At 44.0% G+C, this 10,062-nt stretch overlaps 1 pseudogene; it reads left to right on the forward strand.

Moving 5' to 3' along the window:
• The first annotated feature begins 208 nt into the window (after positions 1-208).
• Positions 209-9,533, forward strand: LOC136547928 (putative wall-associated receptor kinase-like 16; annotated as a pseudogene).
• The last annotated feature ends 529 nt before the right edge of the window (positions 9,534-10,062 follow it).

The raw sequence follows: 10,062 nt of genomic DNA on the forward strand, positions 1-10,062 counted from the left end.
AAGTCCACGACATATTGTAAACATTGACACCATAACTCACTGGTGGGATAGTCGAGTGCATATTGATTCGCACATATTGGACGCCCACGCCCCCATATGTAGCTATGACAATATTGCTGGTAACCTGGGTGATGCCATCACGGAAAAGGAGTATTGGGGGCTCAGCGGACTCGTTGCAGGTGAGCGCAAACTCAGGACCCCGGGAGCAATGAGCACCGATGCCAAAGGGATAGCTGAAGGTCAAGTCCCCACAGCTCGTCTTGCAACCCGGGAGGGAGGCGACGGAGGGAACTGTGCCATTGCCCTTTTGGCTTCCAAGGACGACTTCCGATGCTGCAGCCACCAATTGAATCCCGAGAAGTGCACGCAGCAGCAATGTAATCATTGCTCCGCGGCTCATGACGAGATGAGCTTCTTCACCAATGCTCTTCTCAAGGCTTTTGGATTATAACTTCTTTTTCTTTGAAATATGTGGTCTGCTGTCCGAACGAATGAACGTTTCTGGCTTTTCATATAAGTGCAACTTATTAGTCAATTCCAGTGACCACACAGTCCGCCCGGGTTTAGGCAAAAGGTTGTTGTCAAATTTATTTTTCTACGCATACTTTTGTACTGGTCCACTTTGGCTGCTTGGTAACTCTTTTTTTTTAGAATTTGCTTAGTAACTGCTCCCTCCCTAAGATGTTTTATCTTTTCTATATATATTAATTTTACTATGTACGATAGACATAGTGTATATCTAACTGAAGATGTATATAGAAAATTCAAAATGTCTTATAATTTCGAATGCACGGAGTTACAAAACACTACTTGTATCTCAAGTTTTTTATTTTTAATCCTTTTTATATCTTATTTTTAAAAGAGTAAAGTACACTGGCGGTACTCAAACTTGTGCCGATGTGTCATCCCGGTCCCCAAACTCTCAAAACGGCCGTTTAGGTCCCTAAACTCTGTTCGGGTGTCAAAATAGTCCAAACGGGTCTAGACAGTGACTAACGGGCTCGCTGACATGTGGGGCCCACATTTCAGCTCCATCTTCCACCTCTCTCCTCTCCATCTCAGGCAGGGCGTGGCCTCGCGCGCCTCCCCGGCAGGCGGCCTCACGCGGCCATCCGCATCGTGCGCCCCCACCACCGGCCGCGTCGGCACCCGCCCTCACCCCTGGCCGCGCCGGCGCCCGCGCCTCCTCGTCCGCACCCTCACCCCTGTCCGCCACGCACGCGCGATTTGCGCCGCCCGAGCCGGCCATCTACGTGGCCCGACGCCGGTCGCCCATGCCACCACGCGCGCCAGCAGACCGCACCGCATGGCACCGCACGTCACACGCGCCTCCTCGGGCCCGCACCTGCACACCAAAGTCATTGGCCAGGAGGCCCTCGATGCCTTCGTAGGGCGGGGTGGAGAGAGAGCGACACTCCGCCCGCTGCGCCCTGGTGCGCTGCCACCATATCCGCATCCATAGGCCTGGAGGACACGGATCCGATTCATCGCTGGCCGTGTAGCTCGGCATCGGCCATCCAAGTCATCTAGAAGACAGAGCTCTGGAAGAGGAGGGGAGGAGAGGAGGGAGGAGGGGGTGGGTGGAATCTTTTTGGGCACCACAGCGGGTGACCGCCACCACTAGTCGGAGAGCGGCGGTGGCGGCGGGAAGTAGGCGTGACGGGGCTCTAGCGGCGGCAGCTGTGGCGCCCCCCAAGTTGCCTGTACGAATGACGCAGAGGGTGATTGTATGTACATTTTAGCTTTATGAATTTCAAAATTGTTATAATGAGTTAATACAAAGACAACCTTGAAACAGGCCTGACCTCTGTATATCTAGGATATATACAGAGTTACAAAAGGATTTAAGAAGTTTAGTCACACTAATTTGGCATATAAACATAAATAAACTTATCTATAAGTTTGATTAAAAAAGAAGATTAATTATTGACAAAACTAAAAGACTTGCATTTTGGTATTGAAGGGGTACTTTTTGCAGGTTCGGACTCTTTTTTTATTTTACTGGAAAACAAATATGCCTAAACGTTGCAACAGAACGTGTAACTTGTGTCGTCTATTCCAATATGTCTTGCAATAAGACTCTGTATCATGGCTAGATGTCCGCTATTCTAAACGCGTATGAGCACCGGTCATGAGTTTTGGGTTCTGGTGGGACAGTAATCAATCAAGATTTTTATTTCTAATTCATCCCAAACTACTACTCTTAGTAAAACTAGCTAGATCAGAGCATCTCTATGAGTTTTGTAAGACAACTCCCTGTTTTGATATTTTAGCAAAAAGGTAAAGAAATGTCCTCCAACAGTTTGGTAAAAGAGCTCCTTAAAAATAAAAAGTTGCCAAATATCTTCTCCAACTTGTAAGTTTCTGCAGTCGAGAGAAACTACGTGTCCTCTTCCCATCGGGCACTTTTCTCGGGAGATCAGGGTAAATTGGACACGAGTACATTAAGAAAACAAAAGATTCCAGATGAGAAAGTGGTAAGAGACAAAGAAATTGTTAAAAAAAGGTTTGGTTAGTTAGAAATAATTCGGGGTTCCTAATGCAAATTCCTTTAGGAAGCTATTAAAGGAGACTATTGGAGAATGACAAAATTTAAGGTTGATATTTCTTCTGTTAACTTGCTATATCTATTAGTTTAGCAAGTAAACTATATCAAACTCCTGGAGATGCTCTCACCTATGCTTGGGAAGTAGAGGGACAAATGGGCTGAGGGAGAGCATGAAGGACAAAATTTTGGAGGAAGAAATTTTTTCCTTTTAATATTATATATAAGGTATATAGATATGGGTTATTCGTACCTAGATTGGTAACTAAATCCACAATTTATAAAATACTTGCATTTTGGAATCAATAAGGGGTACTTCTTACATGTTCGTACTGAGATTGGTAAAAATATCCACAATTTGTAAATTTGGGTCCACTAAAAATAATTTAGTTGAGAATTTTGAGGAACTTTGCTTCCGATTTTACTTTTATGTATGTTAGGATTAATGTGTGGTGCCACAGTACTGAGTTCTTAGGAAACAAGTAATAAACAGGGTGACCATGGCGTTTTTAAAAGAAAAAAGATTTTCTTTGTTTTATGTAGTTTATTCATACTTGTTGTGAATATTTTTTCTACTGGAATTAGGTTACAATCCTGAAGCACAACAGATAGCCAATTGCAGCCGTGCTTGCGGAACCATCAGCGTTCATTTTCCGTTTGGGGTTGAAGAAGGTTGTTGTGCTAGGAAACAGTTTTATCCCAACTGCACAAATGTTACCCTCCAACTGGCAGAAGACCCTAATTATCTGGTGACGTTTCGCCAAAAAAAAAATTATCTGGTGACAGAAATTAATATCGATGAAGGGCTCATTACATACACAATCCCCAATGAAGATGAAGGATCAGTTTACCCCATCTCTCAAGACGACCCTGGCATTTTTGTTAATGTACGTAGCTTGGCTTCCTTTAAATGGGTTGCTGCCAATCTAACTTGTTCAGAGGCACAGGCAAATAGTTCTGGATATGCATGTGTTAGTGCCAACAGCAATTGCGTTCCAGTTAATTCTACGGATGGCTACGTTGGTTACCGATGCAACTGCTCCAACGGTTTTGAGGGAAATCCTTATCTCCAAAGTGGGTGCCAAGGTAATCAATCTCTTTTTCTGTGACACATTTTTATTCTTGTACGTTACAAAATGCTCGTGTTATGGCATCTGAGGTAGGAGAAAAAATTTGAAAATGATTGTATTGTACCCCTCTCAACCACTCTAGCTTATTCCCATGCTACTGTATACATTCTCGTCTTCCCCATCATAGCCAACGTCTGCTAAGTTGTTCGTTGTCAAATTAGGCAGGCCTAAAAAAATTGCATGCACCATACGGTCTGGTGCTTGTCTCCCAGATCGAGACCGAGAATGACTCAATTTTCATGTTTGATTTGGATCGATTTTCATGATATATTCGGACTCTAGCACTGGGATATTCGATCAAAATATAAAGGATCATTGCTGATTAAGGTATCTAGTCGATCAAAATACAAAATCAATCTATTATTTTACCTTTTCCCATATTCTAGCTCTTTCAACAAACGCCAATCTGTTGTTGTCTCTTCGTCTCTATGATGACTTGACACATTCTAGGTGGCATTCCGATGAGTCCCTCTCGAGTGGTCCTCGAATGTCTTCCCAGTGAAAAAGAAAGCAACAGACGGTCCGACAATCTTCACCGGACAGTGTGGTGTTTGCTTTTTTCCGATCTCTAGTCGGCAAGTTCCAGTGCATGATCTGGTTTGTCCGGTATGTGCTATTTAGCCAGTGTCGGATGGTTTGTGCGTTCTAGCACTTTAGTGCCACCTTTTGGGACAACCTAAGTGTTAGAAATTTGAGTAAATTTAGACATATTTTAATCCATGAAATAGCCAAATATTTGTGACAAGCATGTGCATGTGTGACCTGTTCACAACTTCTATGAACAACAGATACTAATCATATGAACAAAAATTATAGCAACGTAAGTTGCAGATTTATATTTGAGCCCTAAGGCAGGACCAGTGCAATCCCACAAGTAGACATAGTGGGATATTCGATGTCATGGATCACGGTCAATATAGGAAGAGGTTAGCAGTGCAATCCCACGAACGTCCACCAAACTATCTACAAGGACACTGGATGTAGTCGTACGCGCCATGTACTCGAACTGGAACACCAAGAAGTAGTAGAATAGCAAGCAATTACGCAAAGCTTTACGGTCTCCCTAAAAATTAGATCGCCCATCACCCATGCAGGTTCGCAGCGGATATCATGGTTCTAGAGGCCTGCTCTCCCAGGATACCTGCATCATGAATGGGAAGACTAGACAACAGAAAACGGTGCTGCTGAGACAGAGGAAAGGACAACAGCAACGCTATGGAGAAGAGTAAATGTGGAGTAACCACAGGTGTTACTACGAGTCACTGACATGTATTATATTCTCACAGGAGTTACTCCGACAGCTCCATGCCACAACTTGGCTCGAAGCACCTGCATTTGGTATGCCTATTGTCTTGGGTTCAGAACAATGGCAAGCATCGAGTTGTTCGTCGGAGGATGGTGTGTGGATCTCTGATTGCTCGGACACTCAAAACACTCAGAGACAGGCAATTTATCATGGTTTGGGCCTCTGAGCCCTACGTCTGGCAGTATAGTGTTCTTCGTGTTAGGAATGCCCAATCGGGGGTTTCTTACAACAATGGAGTAGAAAGAGAGATTGGCCGGGGAGTGCGTGATGCTATCTTAGGGTTCTTGGGTTCGGTTCCTATCTCGAGTTGATCGATCTCTTGATCATCGGATCCCTTCTAAGGAGTCCATGCCTCCCCTTATATACCGAGGAGGCTATGGGGTACAAAGCGAGTGGGTTCTAGCCTAGGGCCTCTCCACCTAGTGCTTCAGGTTCCTTTGTCTTGGCGCCATCGAGTACTCCTTTGTTGTGTAGGAGGGGGCTGACAATGTCGTAACCACTCCCTGATGTCTCTATTCAGTCTGGCACTTGACTGTCAAGTGTTGTCCACTGCAACGCGGCCTTCCTAGGGTGAACCTTCTTGAGGCTTCCTTGGTACACAAGGATCCTCCCCCTGTCCAAAGAGGCTGATGAGCGGGCCTAGAGCCCTTTGCTCTGCGGGCTTATGGAGTCTCTTGTCCTGATGCATCACGCCCGTTGCATGGCCCTGCCGATAGTGCCTCGCGGCTGTGGAAAGGGCAGGCGGCGTAGTGGCCCTACACCAGTCAGGCCTTGGGCGCCTAACAGATTCAAGAGCTGGCTTTCGGTCTTGGCTCTGGACATTCTCTGGCCCCGAGCCAAAGCTCGGGCGGTTTCTAGGCAGGAGCTCGATCTGGGCTCTCCGTCAGTCGGGAATCCTGGCGTTGTCACTGAGCCCCCGAGCCACAAGCGGCGGCTGCTTGGTCTGCTCGGGCTCGCCCTTCTCACATTGCAGGCCTCCTCGGGGGAGGTCAATTCACGGGCTGTCAAGCCATCCCTTGTTCCGCTAGAGGGTACGCGTGAGCATACCCAATGGGAATAGTCCCCGATCCCCGACCGATTCAGAGAGCCGGTCTGGGGGTCACTCGGATTATTGTCTTCTTCTCTAGGACTTAGCCCACCCCTATGTTAGACTCTCGTCACCTATCACCTCTCTCAACTTCACAATAGGTGCACACAATTGTCACCTATTTAAGTTTAGTCAACCTTTAATCAAAACCCATGCAGAACTAATACTCTAATGCACCTAGAATTAAATTTGGGCCTTAGGATGTATTTGATTTCAGCTGAGTTATAATGGGTCAAACCCATTTATATCCAACAATCCTCACCAAATTCTAATGCACAGAAAAATGCTCCCAGTTCTACAATTGTTTGATGTACCAGTTTTTTATAGAGACTATTAAGTTGAACATACGTTTAGGATAGGGACTACACTTATTTATAACTAAACAATGGAATATGCCTTGAATTGATAGTTTTATACTGAGTGATTTTCACCTAAGTCCTATACTGATACTAGGCTACCCAAAGCATCCCCTCTAGTTACAGCATATAAGTTAAACTCCATGGACTTTCATGAGTATCTAGAAATTACCCAAATGAGAGACATGAGGGAGAGAGAGACAGGATGAGGCTCACCTCTCTGGATCCTGGAGCACCGCCGCCGTAGCCATGGCACCTTGCACCAAATCAGAGCTGAGTGCTGCACCTCCACTAGGGCCTGATACGATGCCTCCTCCTTGCCATAATACACCCCATCCTCATGCTGAGATCCACCGCCTTCTCACGCTGAGATCCTACCCGGTCGCATTCTAGGACGAGATCTTGGTCGCATTGCCACCTTGCCCTGGTCGCACATCACCTCCTCGGACGAAACACACAGTGCTACTTCCACCGTTGGTGGGTTGAGGCAAGGCGGGACTCCTTAGCATTGCCTTTGGTGGATTGAGGCCATGCGAGCCTCCACGCTGCCCTTGGCCACTGTCGGCGCTTGCGGGACACCGTCCATGCATGTAGGTTGGAGAGAGGAGGAGGAGGAGGGTGACCATAGGATAGTGATGAAGCTAGAGTAAATTAAAGGCGGCTGGGCCTGCCTTGTAGGTGTGTAGATTTGAGCTGGAACCATGATAAAAAAAAATTATTCTAGTGTTGGGTTTACATTTTGCCATTGACCTAGGAGGAGGGTGGGGAGGTGGTGGTGGGCAAAGTGTTGTAGGAGAGAGTGGCACCGCATCTGTGTGTGGGCTAGAGGGCAGCAGCTAAGTGGGTTAGAGGGGGAGAGGGAGGGAGATGGAGAGAGATAGGGTGAGTTATGCTATATATCTAGGGTTTAGAGTGGTTAGACTAGGCTTGGGACTTTTAATAGAGGTGGGCCTCCTAGGAGGTCTGCCTCTAAAAATGAACCATTTCAGAGGTGGGCTTGTTAAGAGGTTCGTTTCTGTTAATTAATTTTAGGAGGTGCTCGTTTATCAAATAGTCTCTGTAAATGAAGACCACCTCTGAAATTCACTACCTATTTCTAGAGACAATGTTAAATTTTGCCTGCCTCTATGAATTAAAGGGCTAGTCTCCTAAAATCAAATTTGTAGTAGTGGCTTCTTCGAGGATTTTATGTAGATTGTTAGTCATAGAGGTCACATGTTAAAGTTCTTGGCATTGCATTCTTTCTAGATGAGCCACCAGATTAGAAGCACCAAGCAACCGAAGCGTCTCCTGAAGTTCTTGTGGATTGTTTTCCTTGTTTTGAATTTGTTAATCACTAAAACATTATGGAAAGGTTGTTTTAGCATTAGCAGAAATCTAAAAAAGCTGCATGAGTTAATTTGCAGATATTGATGAGTGTAGTCAACCAAACAGATGTCATGGAATATGCCACAATACTTTAGGAAGCTTCAACTGTATCCAATGCCCAGAGAAGACAGTATATGATCCAACCTTATTGCAATGCAAGTCGGTGAAACAACAGAATGCTATCTTAGGTAAGAAGTAAATATGTTATGGTTACATTGTGGTAAAAAGGTACTGTGTCCATTCCAAATTGTAAGTCAGTCTCGTTTTTTTTAGATACATAGCTTTTACTATGTATCTAGACATAATGTATATTGAGGTCCATAGCAAAAGCTATATACATAGAAAAGCTAGAACGACTTGTAATCTGGAATGAAGTACTAGACATGTATTTGTGTTGTATACACATTGACTTGTGTTACAAGTTTCCCCAATTCTCTGCAAAAGGAACTCACGAATTCAAAAAATTTTAGGTGTCATCGTTGGGCTGAGCAGTGGTTTTGTTGTTCTGCTTCTTAGTATATGTGGGATATACCTCACTCGTCGATGGAAAAGAAATATCCAAAAGTGATAACGAAGGATTTATTTCTGCAGAAACCAAGGTCTACTTCTGGAACAACTAATATTATCCGATGAAAATGCAAGTGACAAAACAGATTTTCTCCTTGGAGAAACTTGAAAAGGCCACAAATAACTTTGATTCCACACGTATACTAGGCCGTGGAGGACATGGTATGGTTTACAAAGGTAACTTATCAGACCAACGTGTGGTTGCAATAAAACGATCTAGGATAATTGAGGAAGGTGAGATTAATCAGTTCATCAATGAGGTAGCAATTCTTTCTCAACTAAACCATAGGAATATTGTTAAGTTGTTTGGATGTTGTCTTGAGACCGAGGTCCCACTGTTGGTGTAATGATTTTATCCCTAATGGTTCACTATATGAGATCCTCCATGGTGATACGAGCAATGAATTAATTTTATCATGGGATAGCTCCCTCCCCTCCGAATTGCTGCTGAAGCTGCTGGGGCTCTTTGTTATCTCCATTCTGCAGCCTCAGTTTCAGTTTTCCATCGTGATGTCAAGTCATCCAACATTCTGCTTGATTCAAACTACACCGCTAAAGTGTCAGATTTTGGTGCTTCAAGATTGGTTCCAATTGATCAAACACATATAGTTACGAATGTCGAAGGAACATTTGGGTACTTAGATCCAGAATATTACCATACTGGGCAACTAAACGAAAATAGTGATGTATATAGTTTTGGTGTGGTACTCTTGGAATTGCTTGTAAGAAAGGAGCCTATTCTTACAAGTGAGTCAGGCACAAAGCAAAACTTGTCTAACTATTTTCTGTGGGAGATGAAGGTTAGGCCTATTACACAGATAGTAGCTCCTCGGATTCTTGAGGAAGCATCTGAAGAAGAGATAAATTGTGTTGCAACGCTTGTGGAGAAGTGTCTCAGACTCCAAGGTGACCGAAGACCAACTATGAAGCAAGTGGAGATGGCACTGCAATTTTTTAGGACAAAAAGAGCAGAATCGAGTCAAACTGCTGCTGGAAAAGATGATGAAATGCAGCCCTTCGTTACCAAAAGTGATATAAATCACTATCAGTTACCGGCCATTGATTTTGGGAAGAAATCTAAATCTACAGCACGTCAAAATAGCAAAAACTTCTACAGCTTGGAGCAAGAATTTCTCACAACTGCTGATCTGCCATGTTAGACAGGTGCCTCTCAAGTTGATCGATAGAATGTTCTTCATAATTATCGATAACAATGACGTATATAAAACTCATCCTACTGTCTCATCCACACCAGTTAAGTCATCTATATATACTCTTCCTCAATACCATCCGGCAGTGTGTGATAAGGGTCTTGTTTGGGAGTAATGTATTTTTTTCATCTGTAAAACACTTCTGCTTGTAATAATTTACTGTGCACAAGAATTCTACCACTTTTTTTGCACTTCGGAAATGTTGTCTGGGTAAAAACCTATAGCTTCCGGCTTGTATCAACTACTAGTGCGTCAGCTCGTATTTGTGTTGTGCGTTTTACATCTCAAAAGCATGAATTTCACATATTTCTCAGGCGTTACATTGCATGTCTCACCATCAATTTCACATTATATGTATACTGCATAAAACAACAAGATATAATGGAATACAAAATTAATAAAAAGAAAAAAGACATTTAAGAGAGGAAAGAAAAAGAAACATCACATCGATGAGACTTGAACAGCCTAAATTATACAACACAACATCTTCGC

Source organism: Miscanthus floridulus, chromosome 4 (assembly GCF_019320115.1).
Source record: "Miscanthus floridulus cultivar M001 chromosome 4, ASM1932011v1, whole genome shotgun sequence".
Lineage (NCBI taxonomy): Eukaryota > Viridiplantae > Streptophyta > Magnoliopsida > Poales > Poaceae > Miscanthus > Miscanthus floridulus.